The sequence below is a fragment of the Schistocerca cancellata genome, chromosome 2 (assembly GCF_023864275.1).
Source record: "Schistocerca cancellata isolate TAMUIC-IGC-003103 chromosome 2, iqSchCanc2.1, whole genome shotgun sequence".
NCBI classification, from domain to species: Eukaryota; Metazoa; Arthropoda; class Insecta; order Orthoptera; family Acrididae; genus Schistocerca; species Schistocerca cancellata.
Genome location: NC_064627.1, coordinates 894,211,156 through 894,230,323, shown reverse-complemented (window position 1 = coordinate 894,230,323; position 19,168 = coordinate 894,211,156).

Genomic DNA, 19,168 nt, shown 5'->3' with positions numbered 1-19,168 from the left:
TCGAATAGAATGACCTCCGGAATCATCGCTCTTGGAAAAGTCACTGCGCATTATTCTCATGCAAGACCCTGAAAGCCATGAATCGAGGCCATCAGGTGGACGTTGTAAGCCTTCCGATAAGTATTTCATTCGGTGCCACACCAATATCTAAGAAAACTACCATTTGTGACTCATTCACATTGTCGGCATAGCATTTTGTGAATGGGAAAATTCCATTTTCGTATACATTTAAAGCAAGTTTCCAAGCTGTGTACCGCTTTAAAATCTTTTCAAGTTCTGCCTAGTCATTCCTGCAGCTTGTTCGGGTAGTAATACATTACAGATAACTTCATTGTCTGCTAAAAATATGAAGTTTAATATTGACCGGCAGCTCATTTATATTCATATCGGGCAGCAAGGGTAACAATATACTTTCCTGGGGCACACCTTATGTTACTATTAATTCTGTCGATGTCTCACCAACCTAGACAACACGCTGCGCCCTACCTACCAAGTATTCGTTAATCCAGTCACACACTGTGTTTGACAGAATGGGAGTACTAAGCACAGTTCGTGACTAGATTAAGGATTCCTTGATAGGCAGAATACAGCATGTTATTTGTGATGGTGAACCATCGGCAGGATTAGAGGTACCTTAAGTGTGCTCCAGGGAAGTGTATAGCCACCCTTGCTGTTCATGATGAATATTGCAACGTAACCTTCCAGTACTGGTGGTGGTAAAAGTCCACCTAAGTAGGTAGATTACCGTCGCTTTGACATGTCCTACCGCTCCTGCAAGCTAGTGTCTGCAGTAAATGGTTTCTTACATTCATGTGGTCCACGAAATTACTGGCCCCTGCGAGTTATTGCTGGGTATTAATAATTTCTAGCGGAAGGTTTTAACGAACCGGTGAAATTTGAACGCAACGGATACCGCATTTTTTGAACCACTACAGAAGGCATCTATACAGGGCTTAATAGGCATTATATAGCTTTTATTTGATTTCATGACCCAGAATTCGACTGTGGTACTGACTGCCATCTATTCTTTATGATGGAAGGAGTAAATAATCAGTCGAGGGTAGAGATTAATTGATATTTATTCAGTACCGATGGTATTTCAACAACTAGCGGTGTTTCTCTTGCAATGTACATCATCAAAACAGGTCTCTAGTTAACATGGTTCAGTTTCGCCACGTAATTACGGAATGGGACAGAGGAGCGCAGACCTGGCTTCAATGTAATTCTATACAACTGCACAATTATACCTAAACCCTCAGTTATTACATTCAGCTACTATAGATTACTCCGAACAAGTTCCGCAAAGACAGTACAAGCAAAACTAGGTCAGGGTGGAAGAGTATTACGCAAATCTTTATCAAATCAGTGGGCATTAAAACCCGATACTTTTCCTAGTGGCACGAGTATTTTACTTAACGCATAACATTGCCAACAAATCAACTCGTTATGGGTGTGTACAAATGGTTCAAATGGCTCTGAGCACTATGGGACTTAACTTCTAAGGTCATCAGTGCCCTAGAACTTAGAACTACTTAAACCTAACTAACCTAAGGACATCACACACATCCATGCCCGAGGCAGGATTCGAACCTGCGACCGTAACGGCCGCGCGGTTCCAGACTGTAGCGCCTTTAACCGCTTGGCCACCACGGCCGGCGGGTGTGTACAAGAAACATCACTTCAATGCAGTTCAACCCACATGGCCAAGTTTCAGTAGCCAACAGAAACCCAGAAAAATATGGACACACACGATTATTTCTTCCCTATTTTACACTCGCTCACTATCGTATGATTATTCATCGTGTGCAATATATCAGACCGAAACTACAGTTTATCAATGCGGCGGTTGCTCCAACCGACCACGTGGCGCGAAAGCAAGTTCACAAAGAAAATACATGGAAAATACATAAAAAACCCCAAAACATTACTGTTAATGGAAGAGCAGATTAAAATACATTGAATGAGTGAATTTCCGTTAAGCACAGAGCAATAACGTGACCGTGAGCTTAAGGCACATGAAACTACACTCCTGGAAATTGAAATAAGAACACCGTGAATTCATTGTCCCAGGAAGGGGAAACTTTATTGACACATTCCTGGGGTCAGATACATCACATGATCACACTGACAGAACCACAGGCACATAGACACAGGCAACAGAGCATGCACAATGTCGGCACTAGTACAGTGTATATCCATCTTTCGCAGCAATGCAGGCTGCTATTCTCCCATGGAGACGATCGTAGAGATGCTGGATGTAGTCCTGTGGAACGGCTTGCCATGCCATTTCCACCTGGCGCCTCAGTTGGACCAGCGCTCGTGCTGGACGTGCAGACCGCGTGAGACGACGCTTCATCCAGTCCCAAACATGCTCAATGGGGGACAGATCCGGAGATCTTGCTGGCCAGGGTAGTTGACTTACACCTTCTAGAGCACGTTGGGTGGCACGGGATACATGCGGACGTGCATTGTCCTGTTGGAACAGCAAGTTCCCTTGCCGGTCTAGGAATGGTAGAACGATGGGTTCGATGACGGTTTGGATGTACCGTGCACTATTCAGTGTCCCCTCGATGATCACCAGTGGTGTACGGCCAGTGTAGGAGATCGCTCCCCACACCATGATGCCGGGTGTTGTCTCTGTGTGCCTCGGTCGTATGCAGTCCTGATTGTGGCGCTCACCTGCATGGCGCCAAACACGCATACGACCATCATTGGCACCAAGGCAGAAGCGACTCTCATCGCTGAAGACGACACGTCTCCATTCGTCTCTCCATTCACGCCTGTCGCGACACCACTGGAGGCGGGCTGCACGATGTTGGGGCGTGAGCGGAAGACGGCCTAACAGTGTGCGGGACCGTAGCCCAGCTTCATGGAGACGGTTGCGAATGGTCCTCGCCGATACCCCAGGAGCAACAGTGTCCCTAATTTGCTGGGAAGTGGCGGTGCGGTCCCCTACGGCACTGCGTAGGATCCTACGGTCTTGGCGTGCATCCGTGCGTCGCTGCGGTCCGGTCCCAGGTCGACGGGCACGTGCACCTTCCGCCGACCACTGGCGACAACATCGATGTACTGTGGAGACCTCACGCCCCACATGTTGAGCAATTCGGCGGTACGTCCACCCGGCCTCCCGCATGCCCACTATACGCCCTCGCTCAAAGTCCGTCAACTGCACATACGGTTCACGTCCACGCTGTCGCGGCATGCTACCAGTGTTAAAGACTGCGATGGAGCTCCGTATGCCACGGCAAACTGGCTGACACTGACGGCGGCGGTGCACAAATGCTGCGCAGCTAGCGCCATTCTACAGCCAACACCGCGGTTCCTGGTGTGTCCGCTGTGCCGTGTGTGTGATCATTGCTTGTACAGCCCTCTCGCAGTGTCCGGAGCAAGTATGGTGGGTCTGACACACCGGTGCCAATGTGTTCTTTTTTCCATTTCCAGGAGTGTATAATTTATCAGTGCGGCGGTTGCTCCAACCGACCACGTGGTGCGAAAGCAAGTTCTCAAAGAAAACGTATGGAAAATAGATAAAAAAAATCCCGAAAATATTATTGTAAATGGAAAAGCAGATTAAAACACATTGAATGAGTGAATTTCCGTTAAGCACGGAGCAATAAACGTGACCGTGCTTAAGGCACATGGTGCGTTGCCTGAACAAGGCACTAACGCAAGGTCTACTGAAATTCGAGTAAATTAAGAAAATCCATTCCCTTATGGGGTTCAGTGGTAATTTCGCACCTGATTTTAACATCTGGACTTCATTCCAGAGCAGATTTCAGACAATCTAATACCTATGTTAACATTACCAAAACGAGAGCTGCATCTCCATGTCTGTCCAGCACCACGACCCAGGAACAAGTGCTCTTCCAACTGAATTCGCGTAACCGTTCCGCTTACAAAACGTGGTGGGGATGGCGCGCCAACCTGACTGAGCCAATACTCGCGCCTTCGTGTCATCTTTGCCCTGACCTGCAAACTTGGTCTCTGCTAAACTTGTTCACGCTTGGAGGGTTGGTACTACCCTACACCAGAACGACCATTCATGCAGTGTTACAATCTGTGCCTGAAGCTTTCCGCTATTTCACACACTCACTCATTTATACCGTCCAGGCCGCACAAAGGAAAGGAAAATGGGAAACGTGGTACACAACAGAAAAAAAATCAATAAATAACCCCGTTTAGCCCATTCTCTCCTTTTGGACACCAGCTGAGGTATTACCTGCAAGAGAAGAAGCTCTTGCTAATAATTTCTGCGTGCTAGCAATTTATTAAAACATTGGAACGGTACAACAAGTTCCGTTTCAATATCGATTCAATATTAATGACCCGGCAGTCAATATTAAGAGCATGAAACTTCCTGGCAGGATAAAACTGTGTGCTCTCCCAAGACTCGAACTCGGGAACTTTGCCTGTAGCGAGCAAGTGCTCTACCATCTGAGCTACCCAAGCACAACTCACGACCCGTCCTCACAGCTTTAATGCAATCAGTTCCTCGTCTCCTACCTTCCAAACTTCACAGAAGCTTGTAACCTCCCCCCCCCCCCCCCACTCTCGACCTTAATGACAGTGAAAAATTAAACCGCGTGTACCTAATGGAAATTTGGGAAAAATCTGTCAGTAAAGAGAGAGGAAAGGGTTACATCTAAATGAAAGGAAAACTGCAAATGAAATTGGTGGAAATTAATTTTGAGAATAGGGTAAAATTAATAAAGAAAGTAAATGTGCGGTCGTCACGTTAACAATTAATTGACGTTAATTATATATTTGAGATTTGCGGAAAATTACGGTCGCCAGTCCTATGCCGCCTGTGCGGCACGCTTGATCTCACTCGCCCTTGTAACGGCATTTCCAGAACGTCCGTTTCACTGAATTCTTTCGGAAAAACTCACTCCCCAGTAATCTCAAGGAGTCCATTAACACTATCACAGTGGATAACTCAACACTGTCCATCATCACACGCATGTACTAGCCTGAAACTTAAAACAGCGCTAGGTACAAAATCATATTTACATTCCTTAATCTACTGTGACTCAGCTGAAAACTTTAACTAGCAGCTTGGATTTTTCAATTGATTAATAATCGGATACTCTTAAATCATTTAGTCAACATTAAGTACATATTAATTACAACTTCTTTAATGTCCTCTTGGTCAGGCAAAAGCATGGAAATCTAGCAAATTGTTAAATATTACACTCTATATTTACATATTGTACAAATTACCCATTCTGTGGTATTAATCAATCCTTGGATGGTACAATTTCAAGTCCGTAAACCTAATAGTTTTCCAGAGCTTGGATACTCCAAGCAATAAGCATTTGTGTGAGGTATACCAATGGCTTTATATGGTCCATTATAAACAAACTTCAATTTAGAGATTTCATTGCTACCTTGCTCGATTTCTCATGAGCTTTTACAAGTACTAAGTCTCCGATTGCAAACTTAGCAAAACGCGCTTTAGCATCAAGACGACGAATGCGAGCATCGGCTTTTACCTTCATTACTCCTCGCAATCGATCTTTTTCCACACCAATACTAATGTAAATCCGTGGAAGGAATCTGATTAACTCTTCCACAAGTCCCGGTTTGTCTGAAATAACACTCTTATTCTTCATAATTACTTCAACAGGCCTCGTCTTTATTCGTGTGTCACGTTTGACACACCATGTACAATACTTTCCAATCCACTTTCTACACTATTGTCAATGCCGAGATTCCTCACGTTACAGTATTTCAAATTCATACCTACTTCAATATCATCCGGCCAGTTAACAATGTGTGTAAGCTGGTATTGCCTATTCACACCGTACCCTGCCTCGTCATAACTAACTACTATTGTTTTATCTTGTGGCGTACATGTCAATGTTTTGCTTTCGCAATTAATCACTGCACGGTACTTTAATAGCCAATCTAACCCGATAATTACTTCCGTACCCACATATCTCGAAGTTGACAAAAATCTGTTTTTTGACCTGTTTACTGGCCTTCCCAGTAGCACCGATAATTTTCACTCCTGTTACTGGCATAACTACGATATCAGGTCTGTCTTTCAGTAACTCAAATATTTTCCCAGATGCAGCACTCAATTCTGCACCGGTGTCAATCACCACGTTTAGTTGTAGGTCGTGCATATTAACAGACACTACTATCTGTCTACACTTGTCCTCGACTGTTTCTTTACTTTCCCACAATAAATCCTCGTCTATATCCAGGTCATTCCAGAAAAAACCATCCGGCTTTGATCCTAAATCCGTCTTATCTGGCGGCTTTTTCAGCCTATGTTCACCTACAGTTTTAATTTCAACACGTTTGTCCTGAGGCTTAGTCTGTAGCTTCGCCTGCAATACCGAAACCTTTTCCTGTAACTCGTCAACTAGTGAGTGTTGCTTTGCTGTCAGTTCACTAATTGTCACCTTCGTTGATTCCTCTTTGGTCAGATTGATCTCATCTGCCAATCTACCTGGAGGAATGTGCCCAGTAGTATCTGCAATTACTTCCTCTGGATCTGCGCAACCCACACTGCTATCGTCCGACCGTATAATGTCAGCTCTAACCTCAAACACGCTGTAATCTACGTGATTTTCTACCAATCGTGTCCGGCTATCACTAAAATTCTCGTAATCTTTCTGCTTAATACTCTCGCAATGTTTAAACTGGAGTTTTGTGTCGGATGGGTCGGCTACTTCCACCACTATAACTTTCGGTAAGGTCAGCCGGTTAGGGCCAGAGCTTTCCGTTAATACTTCAACATCCAACTCCTGCGGGACGAAACACGACGAATCTTGCTCGTGCTCCCCATTAACATCAACTATTTCTGGTAAAGTCTGCCGGTTAGGGCCAGAACTTTCTATCACTTCACAAACACTATTTTCCTGCGGGACGAGACGCGGCAAATCCTGCCCGCGCTCCCCATAAACACTTCTCCCGTACAGGCCACTATAATCTCTTAGTTCGTCGTATAAGCGACCGAACTACCTTAACCAGACTCATCCCTCTCTGCATCCCCTCGCTCGATGACGGACGTGTTATCCGACATCTGATCTTCTCTCAATAATTGCGAATCATTCTTCAACTCAATCTCCAGTTCCACTGTGGGTGTTACAGCTGCCACTTTTTTAATCTATTTCCGGAACACTACTTAAATTGTTCTCACTGACAGTGAATGTATTTTCTACTGCCGTGTCTACAGCTGATCTACTGCTTGTGGGCGCAATCCTTTCTCCTAACACTGGCACACTCTCCCGCCGTTGATTAATCCATACGGAATTTTCATGACGACGACACCTCGGTTTTCTACTGTTATTGGGCCGCCAAAATTTCTCCACGCCCGGTCGGCCCCTCACCGGCGCGGCTAATGGTTTCCCTGTCTCGCCCCAGCAGATACGCTCCCCGGATGCTGCTGAGGCGGCTGGTCACACCCTCTGGCGTTATTACTATTCTGCGAAGCCCATATCACGCTATTATGATACTGGTTTCCGTCATTCCTGTTATTATTTGCATTATACCGATTGTCATTACGGCCCGAACCACTATTGTTATTGCTGGCAAGATTGCGGTATGCATTATTCCCATAGTTATCGTTGTTGTGGTTGCTGTGGTACCCGTTGTTGTTACCACGGCTTCTACCAATGTCGCGATTATTGCGCCAATTGTCTTCGTCTTCAACTCTTTCCAGGAAATCATTGATTGTCCTGTAATTGCTTCCTATGTAGCGTTTTGTATCATCTGGAAGCTTCTTGTAGAGTTCCTAGACTATTTCGGTTTTCCTGCGGCGATCACGCAAATATTCCAACTTACGGATCCAGCCCTCACAAAACTCCTTCATCGAACCGCGCGAATTCGCATCGAAAGGCCTCGATACGACAAATTCGCGCCAGACACTTCGTTGTTTTTGCTCTGACCAGTATTCAGCCAGGAACAAATTTTTAAACTCGTCAAAAGTCAGGTTCGTGCTGTTGAGGTTTAATCCCCAACGCTTGGCATCACGTCAATAACCGCATTAATTTTTCTCTCGTTAGTCCATGATCTGGGTAAAACTCTTTCACAATTTTTAATGAAATCCGTCGCGTGAATACCGCCTTTTTTGAAGGGGTCGAACCGCTCCTCTTTCGTCAACAATTCCGAACTATGTTCACAGATTGGTACATAGTTCTGTTTTTCGGTAAGTTTCTTTTCTAATTCCGAAAGTCTCGTAATTACTTGGCAAGTGGTTGTCGCAAGCGTTTCCACTTCCCTCTTTTTCTCTTCGCAGGTATTAGCCTGCTTCCTCACTTTAGTATCTACCTCGGATACTAAAGCCTTTAAAGTTTCCACCTTCTGTAGATCCTCTTTTTTCACTAATTGAATTTGTTCCGTCACCTTATTCTCGATGATCGGAGCAACTGATTCTCCTACACTTTTCTCGATTCTGCTAATTTCGGAATAAAAACGAGTATTTATGCTCGTAATTTCCGCCTGAACGCCTATCATTTCCTGTTTTAGATTACCGATTTCGGTATTAATCACAACAATATCTTCTTCGATTTTATCAACTTTTGTGTTAACAACTCCAACATTGTTGTTAACAACATTAATAGCTTTGTTCTGATTGTCTAGCTTTCGTTCAATTTTTTCAGACTGAGCTTCTTGCTTGGCAGCCTGAGCTTTAATTTCTGACGATTGAGTTTCTATCTTGCTAGACTGAGCTAAATTCCCGGAAACCAGCTGTTTTACTTCCGTAGCGGGTGCCTCTTTAATTGTCCCTCCGTATTCGTCATCAAGGGGTTCAGATTTGATTATCACTTCCGATTCCGAAACATTTTCTAAAGTTTGGAATTCCATTTCTGCTCTTTGTTGCGTTTCGGCGGTCGCGTCTTTCATGCTAGCCGCCTGCCCCTGAACAATGGGTACCGCGGTGCGCGTTTCCCACTGTTCGACAGATTGTTCCGTATCCAAGTCTACCAAATTTTGGTAATTGTTGCCTTCACTCATTTTGATAATTTTCAATATAAATGCCAAATCTCAAATATAATTAGGATTACTCCCACTACTTATTCTCGCTGACGTAACGGCCTGTTCGTAACCAGTACTTTGTTACGAGATTTGCACAAAGCAAAATTCGTGTCCAGAACAACCTCAGATCCGAAGCCATGTGTAACCTCCCCCTCACTTATCGACCTTAATGACACTGAAAAATTAAACCGCGTGCACCTAATTGAAATTCGGGAAAAGCAATCGTCATCGAAATTAATTTGTCGGTAAAGAGGGAGGAAAGGGTTACATCTAAATGAACTGAAAAATGCAAATGAAATAGGTGGAAATTAATTTTGAGAAAAGGGTAAAATTAATAAAGAAAGTAAATGTGCGGTCGTCACGTTAACAATTAATTGGCGTTAATTAGATCTTTGAGATTTGGGGAAAATTACGGTCGCCAGTCCTATTGTAAGGTGTCAGACAAATCCAACACCTTCCATGAAAACCCTGACATGATAAGCAAATCCAGTAGTATGTCACATAGCTCCGAATAAATCGTGACATTAAATTAACCAAAGTAATAGAGTAACAAGTGAGCAAATGGAATACCGCAGACTAACACAAGAATGCCTAAATGCATGTCATACGTTCCCACCGTGAGACAGACGCCGTTCCGAGAGGAGAAACGAGAACAGAAGCCGAGAGCAGAACCGTGTTAAGCTAGAAGGCCCTACGATAAGGGACGGACACTTGCGTTGCCAGCTAACCACCGGGACCACCCCCAAGCCCATGCTAAAAGCTAGAGCCCTCCAGAAGAACAGTATAGATCTTACAATAAGGGCCACACCAGCCGAAAGTTTTAGCGTGAGACTTTTTCACGTCTCTGTTACGTTGCAAACGTTAAAAACATTGCCCCACCACGAAAAGCCAACCACCAGGACCACGCCCTGGCCCAAGTTAAAAAATAGAGCCCTCCAGAAGAACAGTATAGATCTTACGATAACACTAAAAGGGCCACACCAGCTGCAAGTTTTAGCGTGAGATTTTTTCGCGTCTCTGTTACGTTGCAAACTTTAAAAACATTGCCCCACCACGAAAAGTATAACGTTTCTCATTGGATAGACAGAATTTTTGTAGGTGGAGCTTAAGGTTAACATTGAGACCCTGATTTGTCAGATGAAAACACAGCCAGATAGTTTTTTTTTTAAACCAACTTCGGTAAATTGTAGTAAGGAGAAGTTAGGAGAGAGTTGCTTCCGAGACGGCGAGCTGTATGGAGCTGCGCCGGCCGCCGCCTCCTGACGGACACCGACAAGGTAATGAATGCACGCGATGCCGCATTTTTGAGCGCATAAGGCTTCACTCAGAAGTGCAGGAGTCTCATCTGTTACACCCCCTTTTTGCGTAATACTAGTGTCGATCGCCAATTAAAGCTCATGGTATTCACATTTGCTACATAAGTTAAAATCTGAAACGCGATGATTTTTCTGTTATATAATTATTGAGAAGCCGCATCAGCCACTGTAATTTACGACAAGTTAGATAAGTAATTAAAGATAACTGAGGGTCACTGTAGACCATTTTGATAGTTTTCTCTTTTGTGAATCTTAATGTAAACCTAGATTATAGACGTGATATGGCATAGGTCATCCTCCGATCCATTGTAGAACTTGGAAACCCATTCAGGGAATATTCGTTCACATTTTTGTTGAACGCAGTTGGTTTTTATCATCCTGTATTATAACATTCCTTTTATCAATAGTGCAAAATTTCCAATGGCAAACTTAACTGCTTTTTCGACTTTATTTTACCAGCTAACTAAAAATAGGAAAGCCTTGAACTACTTCCACTAAATTTAGTTAGTATTAAGATTCTTTTACAGGGAGTGCAGTGGAGTTGATGCTGAAATCATTAAGTATTTGGTTATATCATCGCTAGTCTTACTGAACTCTTCTGAACTCTACATGTCGTGTGTGGTCTGGCGTCTCCTTACCAGCAACAGGTCCCAGGTTCAAACAAGTCATTTTCCTAAAAAACACGCTCAGAGCATCGTTGCGCGAAAGTTGTAGGGAGACACAACATAGAACAACAGACACCACGCAGAATGTTAGACTATGGACAACTACTATAATAACTGAAAAAGAAAGGTTATTGCACATATAATTAGCACTAAAAGCGTCGCAACTGAAGGTTGACACGTGTTGTGTCAAAACTGAAAGTTTGTCAGAAGTAATAAATTTCGCTACACTCTAACTTAATTTAGCAAAAGAATTAATAAAACCGGAAAATTGAAAGTTAATTTAGTGACTGAAATTAATAGTGAGATTTCTTACTGAAGCACTACGAAATTCAGTAAAATAAGGTTAGTCTTGGGCTACCTCAACAATCATTTCAAAAGCTACTTGAATCTACACAATTTAGAAATAAGAGATTTAACTTTGAACTTGAATTAAATGATTCTGAACAATTAACAATAGTAACATTTAGTACGTACCAAGCCGAGCTGCAGTCACAGGTAAGCTAAAATATGATAAGAAAACTCTCACTCTTAATTTCTGCTTGCGTAATCTAAATATTGTAGCCAGCTATGAATACTTTAACTGAACTTTGAAATTAAAGCAGTGAAATGGAATGATATTACTTTAATGCTGGCGTCTGAATTTCAACGACACTCGGATTCATTCCAGAAAAGGAAGGGACCCTGCTTGGTAATGCAATTGGGACAATGAGCAACAAAGGTTCATGCTAAGTTGCTGTAATTACGTGAGGGAAATGGAACAATTTTAAAAGCTGAGATCTGCCATACAGTTCTAAAACTTTACGTGCTTCCAGTCTTCTTTGTTGGTTGATTGAAGGTTTGAAGCCGTCGATCGAGGAGGTGGCGACAGTCGCTCATTGTCGGCCGTCGCTGTTGCAGAAGCTGGATGTTGGCGCGCCTTCTTCTCGACATGGTCTCCAGGTGAAACGGGCTCTTGATGTGCGCCAGCTAATGCTTCCCGTCCGCGACACCGTGTTCGAAACTATCATAGCAAGTCGAGCGCAATTACATGCTGCCAAACCCCGAAAGCGTGGCAACTCGCGGGAGCGTCACACAACACGCCTGCTCCACCGCCCTACCCCAGCCAGACTCCCTCTCCTTTTCCCGCGCTCCACGTGGCAGAGTTAACACTACCAAAGATCCTAAACACTTTGGTTCTCCACACGACCTATCGATGTAATCGTTTGATAGCATAGTTTTCCCTAGGCCAGACCCAGCGCAAAAATACAAATAATATTTACAAAACCAACCAATTATACAACGCTATAAATGCATAAATATATATATGCAAATAGTAAAACAATTACAATATATAAAGACACAGAAACGTCATATCTTCAAGTAACAAAATAAGGGAAAAAAATTATAGTACAATAGATGGAAATAGGAGGATATGCATTTCCGGCGTTACAAGCTGCCCTACAGACCTTGGAGAACTTGCACTCGTGGAAGAAATGATATTGGGAAGGTAGGAGACGAGGTACTGCTGGAATTAAAGCTGTGAGGACCGGTCGTGGGTCGCGCTTGGGTAGGTCAGTTGTTAGAGCACTTTCCCGCAAGAGGCAATGGTCCCGAGCGCGAGTGTCGGCCCAGCACACAGTTTCAATCTGTCAGGAGGTTTCATATCAGCGCACCCTCCACTTCACAGAAGCGCTCTTGCGAATCTTGCAGAACTAGCACTCCTGGAAGAAAGGATATTGCGGAGACATGGCTTAGCCACAGCCTGGGGGCTGTGCAAGGTTAGCAGGAGAGCTTCTGTGAAGTTTAGAAGGTAGGTGACGAGGTACTGGCAGAACTAAAGCTGTGAGGACGCGGCATGAGTCGTGCTTGGGTAGCTCAGTTGGTAGAGCATTTGTCCGCGAAAGGCTCGGTCTGGCACACGGATTTAATCTGCCAGGAAGTTTCATAAGAAAAGCTGCCCCAGAATAGAATACCGTACGACATAACCGAATGAAAGTAAGCAAAGTAGACTAATTTTCGTGCCGAACGATCACTCACTTCAGATACCGTTCGAATAGTAAAAAAGGCACCATTAAGTCTTTGAACAAGATCCTGAACGTGGGCTTTCCACGACAGTTTACTATCAATCTGAACACCTAGAAATTTTAACTGCTCAGTTTCACTCTTCATATGCCCATTCTGAGAAATTAAAACTACAGATTTTGTTGAACTGTGTGTCAGAAACTGTAAAAACTGTGTCTTACTGTGATTTAGCGTTAGTTTGTTTTCTACAAGCCACGAACTTAGGTCATGAGCTGTACTATTTGAAACCGAGCCAATGTTGCACACAATTTCCTTTAGTACCAAGTTAGTGTCATCATCAATCAGAAATATTTTAGAGTTACCCGTAATACTAGAGGGCATATCATTTATATAAATAAGGAACAGGAGCGGCACCAACACTGATCCCTGGGGCACTCTCCACTTGACCGTACCCCACTCAGACCGCACATCACAGTCCTTCTCAACATTGTGACTTATGACCTTTTGCTGTCTGTTGCTAAAGTAAGAAGTGAACCAAATTTGAGCTGCTCCCCGTATTCTACAATGGTCCAACTTCTGGAGCAATATTTTGTGATCAACACAATCAAACGTCTTAGTTAAATAAAAAAATATGCCCAGCGTTCGAAACCTTTTGTTTAACCCACTCATCATCTCATAGAGAAAAGAGAATATAGCGTTTTCAGTTGTTAAGAGACTTCTAAAGCCGAACAGTACATTTGATAGCAAATCGTTTGATATAAAATGATCAATTATCGTTACACACACAGCCTTTTCAATAACTTTAGCAAACACTGATGGCATAGAAATAGGTATAAAACTGTCTACATTATCCCTTTCTCTCCTTTTATAAAGCGGCTTTGCTACCGAGTACTTTAATTGTTCAGGAAACTGACCATTCCTAAAGGAAAAATTGCAAATATGGCTAAATACAGGGCGAACATGTGCCGCACAGTACTTTAATATACTGATAGGCACTCCATCATAACCATGAGAGTCCTTAGTCTTCAATGACTTAATTATTGATTCAATCTCGTCCTTGTCTTTATCACAGAGGAGCGTTTCAGACATCAATCTCGGAAAGGCATTTGGCAAGAGAGTTGTATGATTCCCTGTAGAAACTATGTTTTAATTTAATTGACCAGGAATGCTCAGAATATGATTGTTAAGTACTGTACATATATTTGACTTATCAGTAACAGAAACATTTTTAATACAAACTGATTTTATACCGTAGACCTTGTGCTGCTGACCAGACACTTCGTTCACATGGTTTTAATTTTATCCTGTGAATTAGCTATTCAAAAAAATTTTTGTTTGCTGATGATACTAGTTTGCATACCACATATTCTTTGCCTTCCTAATAACATTTTCAAGCACCTTACAATACTGTTTGTAATGGGCTACTAAAGCTAATTTCAGCTTTGTTCTACATGATATCCTTATCCCACTAGTCAGCAACCTGCGTTGCCTATTACTGCTAGTACCCCTTTTAGAATGTTCTAATGGAAAGCAACTCTCAAAGAGCATGAGAAATATGTTAAGGAAAGCATTACATTTCTCATCTATGTTATCGGCACTATAAAGATCCTGCCACTCTTGTTCCTTGACAAGGTTTAAAAACTCTCTATTGCTGTTGGATTAACTTTCCTACATAGTTTGTAATTACATGTGACATTTGTTTGACTACAAAAGCCTTTTAGTGTCAAAATTTGTGCATCATGGCCTGAAAGGCCATTCATGCTTTTACTAACAGAATGCCCATCTAGTAATGAAGAATGAATAAAAATATTGTCTATGGCTGTGTTACTGTTCCCCTGCATCATAGTTGGAAAAAACACAATCTACATCAGATCATGTGAATTTAGGAGATCTAACATCTTCCTTTTTCTTGAACCATCATACACAAAATTTATACTGAAGTCACCACATATAACTTGTAAGTAGGCTGTTTATGTTTTCTTATTGGCAAAGTTACGTAGCGCTCTATATGAAAATCACTGGCTATGCTGTGTGCAGTCTGTGGCTAGTTTGCATTGTTCTCTGCCATTGTAGTGTTGGGCAGCGGCAGCAGGATGTGAACAGCGCGTAGCGTTGCGCAGTTGGAGCTAAGCCGCCAGAAGTGGTGGATGTGGGGAGAGAGGTGGCGGAGTTTTGTAATTTGTCATGAACTGCTATATATACACTCCTGGAAATTGAAATAAGAACACCGTGAATTCATTGTCCCAGGAAGGGGAAACTTTATTGACACATTCCCGGGGTCAGATACATCACATGATCACACTGACAGAACCACAGGCACATAGACACAGGCAACAGAGCATGCACAATGTCGGCACTAGTACAGTGTATATCCATCTTTCGCAGCAATGCAGGCTGCTATTCTCCCATGGAGACGATCGTAGAGATGCTGGATGTAGTCCTGTGGAACGGCTTGCCATGCCATTTCCACCTGGCGCCTCAGTTGGATCAGCGTTCGTGCTGGACGTGCAGACGACGCTTCATCCAGTCCCAAACGTGCTCAATGGGGGACAGATCCGGAGATCTTGCTGGCCAGGGTAGTTGACTTACACCTTCCAGAGCACGTTGGGTGGCACGGGATACACGCGGACGTGCATTGTCCTGTTGGAACAGCAAGTTCCCTTGCCGGTCTAGGAATGGTAGAACGATGGGTTCGATGACGGTTTGGATGTACCGTGCACTATTCAGTGTCCCCTCGACGATCACCAGTGGTGTACGGCCAGTATAGGAGATCGCTCCCCACACCATGATGCCGGGTGTTGGCCCTGTGTGCCTCGGTCGTATGCAGTCCTGATTGTGGCGCTCACCTGCACAGCGCCAAACACGCACACGACCATCATTGGCACCAAGGCAGAAGCGACTCTCATCGCTGAAGACGACACGTCTCCATTCGTCCCTCCATTCACGCCTGTCGCGACACCACTGGAGGCGGGCTGCACGATGTTGGGGCGTGAGCGGAAGACGGCCTAACGGTGTGCGGGACCGTAGCCCAGCTTCATGGAGACGGTTTCGAATGGTCCTCGCCGATACCCCAGGAGCAACAGTGTCCCTAATTTGCTGGGAAGTGGCGGTGCGGTCCCCTACGGCACTGCGTAGGATCAAAATGGCTCTGAGCACTATGGGACTCAACTGCTGTGGTCATAAGTCCCCTAGAACTTAGAACTACTTAAATCTAACTAACCTAAGGACATCACACACATCCATGCCCGAGGCAGGATTCGAACCTGCGACCGTAGCGGTCGTGCGGTTCCCCAGACTGTAGCGCCTTTAACAGCATGGCCACACCGGCCGGCTGCGTAGGATCCTACGGTCTTGGCGTGCATCCGTGCGTCGCTGCGGTCCGGTCCCAGGTCGATGGGCACGTGCACCTTCCGACGACCACTGGCGACAACATCGATGTACTGTGGAGACCTCACGCCCCACATGTTGAGCAATTCGGCGGTACGTCCACCCGGCCTCCCGCATGCCCACTATACGCCCTCGCTCAAAGTCCGTCTACTGCACATACGGTTCACGTCCACGCTGTCGCGGCATGCTACCAGTGTTAAAGACTGCGATGGAGCTCCATATGCCACAGCAAACTGGCTGACACTGACGGCGGCGGTGCACAAATGCTGCGCAGCTAGCGCCATTCGACGGCCAACACCGCGGTTCCTGGTGTGTCCGCTGTGCCGTGCGTGTGATCATTGCTTGTACAGCCCTCTCGCAGTGTCCGGAGCAAGTATGGTGGGTCTGACACACCGGTGTCAATGTGTTCTTTTTTCCATTTCCAGGAGTGTGTTACGACTATTAAGGTAAATACATTGTTTGTTCTCTATTAATATCTTTCATTTGCTAACTATCCCTATCAGTAGTTAGTGCCTTCCGTAGTTTGAATCTTTTATTTAGCTGGCAGTAGTGGCACTCGCTGTATTGCAGTAGTTCGAGTAATGAAGATTTTTGTGAGGTAAGTGATTTCTGAAAGGTGTAGGTTAATGTTACTCAGGGCCATTCTTTTGCAGGGATCTTTGATAGTCAGATTACGTTGCGCTAAAAGTATTGTGTGTCAGTTTAAGCATAGTCTTGAAAAAAATGATCTAAGGGGACGTTTCATATGTCGACCCTTAGCCAAGGATACCTCACTGGAATCTTCTGATTTTTTCTTGTAGTTTGTGTAATTAGTGTAGATTTTGTTTTTTGCTAGCGCGTAATTTTAGAGTGAATCTCCTTTGTAGTTGCAGCCTTTCATTGTTGTACAGTAAAACAGTTGTGGCATGCATGTAGATTTGCACCAAGTATTTCGCAGCTGCAATTAACTACATATTATTTTCAGTGCTATGTTAATGTGTTGTCTTATTTTTGCTATTCAAATTGTGCTTTTCTGTGTTATCGTGTGAAATATTGTCACAATAATGGCGTGTGAAAAACGTAACACTAGGCTCCAAAGTAAACTGAGAAATAATAGTGACGACGAGCGTAGCTTATCAGCAGCACTGGGTAGTGAATTAACAGACATTCGAAGTAGTAATTTGGTAATTGTGCATAGGGAAATGGAGCGGGCGGCAAACAATGGTGTAGACGGTGAAACAATTAGTGAACAGGGAAGCATTATCGATCGATCGGTCGGCAACAGCTCGCCTCAGGAATCCGAAATGACAGAACACAATATTGCAAATACTGTAGACTTAGGTTTTGGGTCCTCACCGTTTTCTCAAATGAGTCAAGACACATTTTCTGCTTGTCAAAATGTGAATGCTGCCGGTGAAAACGCACTGCCAAAAAGTATAGAGAAACAGATTCCAGACACTAATACATTATTATTGCAATTAATGCAAAAAATGGAACAAAATCAGAAACAAACACAGCAACAGTTAGACACAATGGAACAACACCAGAGACAAACACAGCAACAGTTAGACGCAATGGAACAAAATCTTCACACCACACTTGAACAAACACGTGAGGATTTAACTACTGAGTTACATAACATTGAATCGAAATGTCAAAAAGTCTGTAATGACGTAAAAACACAAATTTGTGAGCATTTCCAACCTATTTTTTGGCGGCATGAAAATGCATTACAGAATCACGAAGCAGCCATAAAAGAACTGCAAACTATTGTTCATGAAAATCATGAGATCTTGCAAGCTAAAATGGACTCAGTTGCATCTACCGATTCGGTTACGCAACTTGCAAAAACTCAGGAAGACTTAAAGGACACAGTAGATACTCTGAAAATTGGTTCAGAAAGACACATGGAGGAAATTAGTTCATTATCAGAGAAAGTAGTTGAACTTTCGGATCAGCTAAATAATTTATCTACGAAGGTAGATGGTAATCTGAATGGCACAAAACCGGTAGTCTTTAATGACACAGAAGAGAACGAACAAATTAGGAAACTGGAACAAAATCTGAATCAAATTGATACGCAACACCAAAGAGAAATCCGGGAAGTACAAGATCAGCTGACACAGGTAATACAAGAATTACGTATTTCAGAGGCCACTCGCGCTCCAATACGGGAAGAGGGACATAGAAATACGGAACAGCCACAAAATAATAACACAGGGCATTTAGGAAGTTATGAAAGAAATTGGCAATGTGCACCGAATTTTGAGATGGAACCGCCGACACGACGTAACAATGACCGACATGCGACTCGCCGACACGATGATTTTGACTATAAGCTGTTCATTACTACACGTAAATGCAAAACGTTTAAGAATTCTGCCAACGACATTCATCCACAAGCGTGGCTCCATCAATTCTCTCATTGTTTCCCTCCCAACTGGTCATTGGAGCACAGGTTAGAATTTATGTGTGGCTACTTGGAGAATGAACCAGCTGTAAGAATGCGATCGGTCATTCACGATTGTCACAGTGAAGGAGAATTTTACCATGCGTTCCTTTCAGCATATTGGTCTCAAGCCACACAAGACCGAGTAAAACATAGCATCATGATGATGAAACACTTCGAACAATCTGAATTTTCCAGTCTTGTATAAAATGTGCTAAGGGGACGTTTCAAACTAATGTCTGGTACTTCTTACAAAGTGAATCAAGAGCCCTCACTAGCTTGAGCAGAAATGCTCTGAAGTCAGAGTTAGGGACCTATAAACAAGAACAATAAGATAAGAAGTTTAGTTTCACTAAATTTAACTGCCCCTGCCTAACACTCAA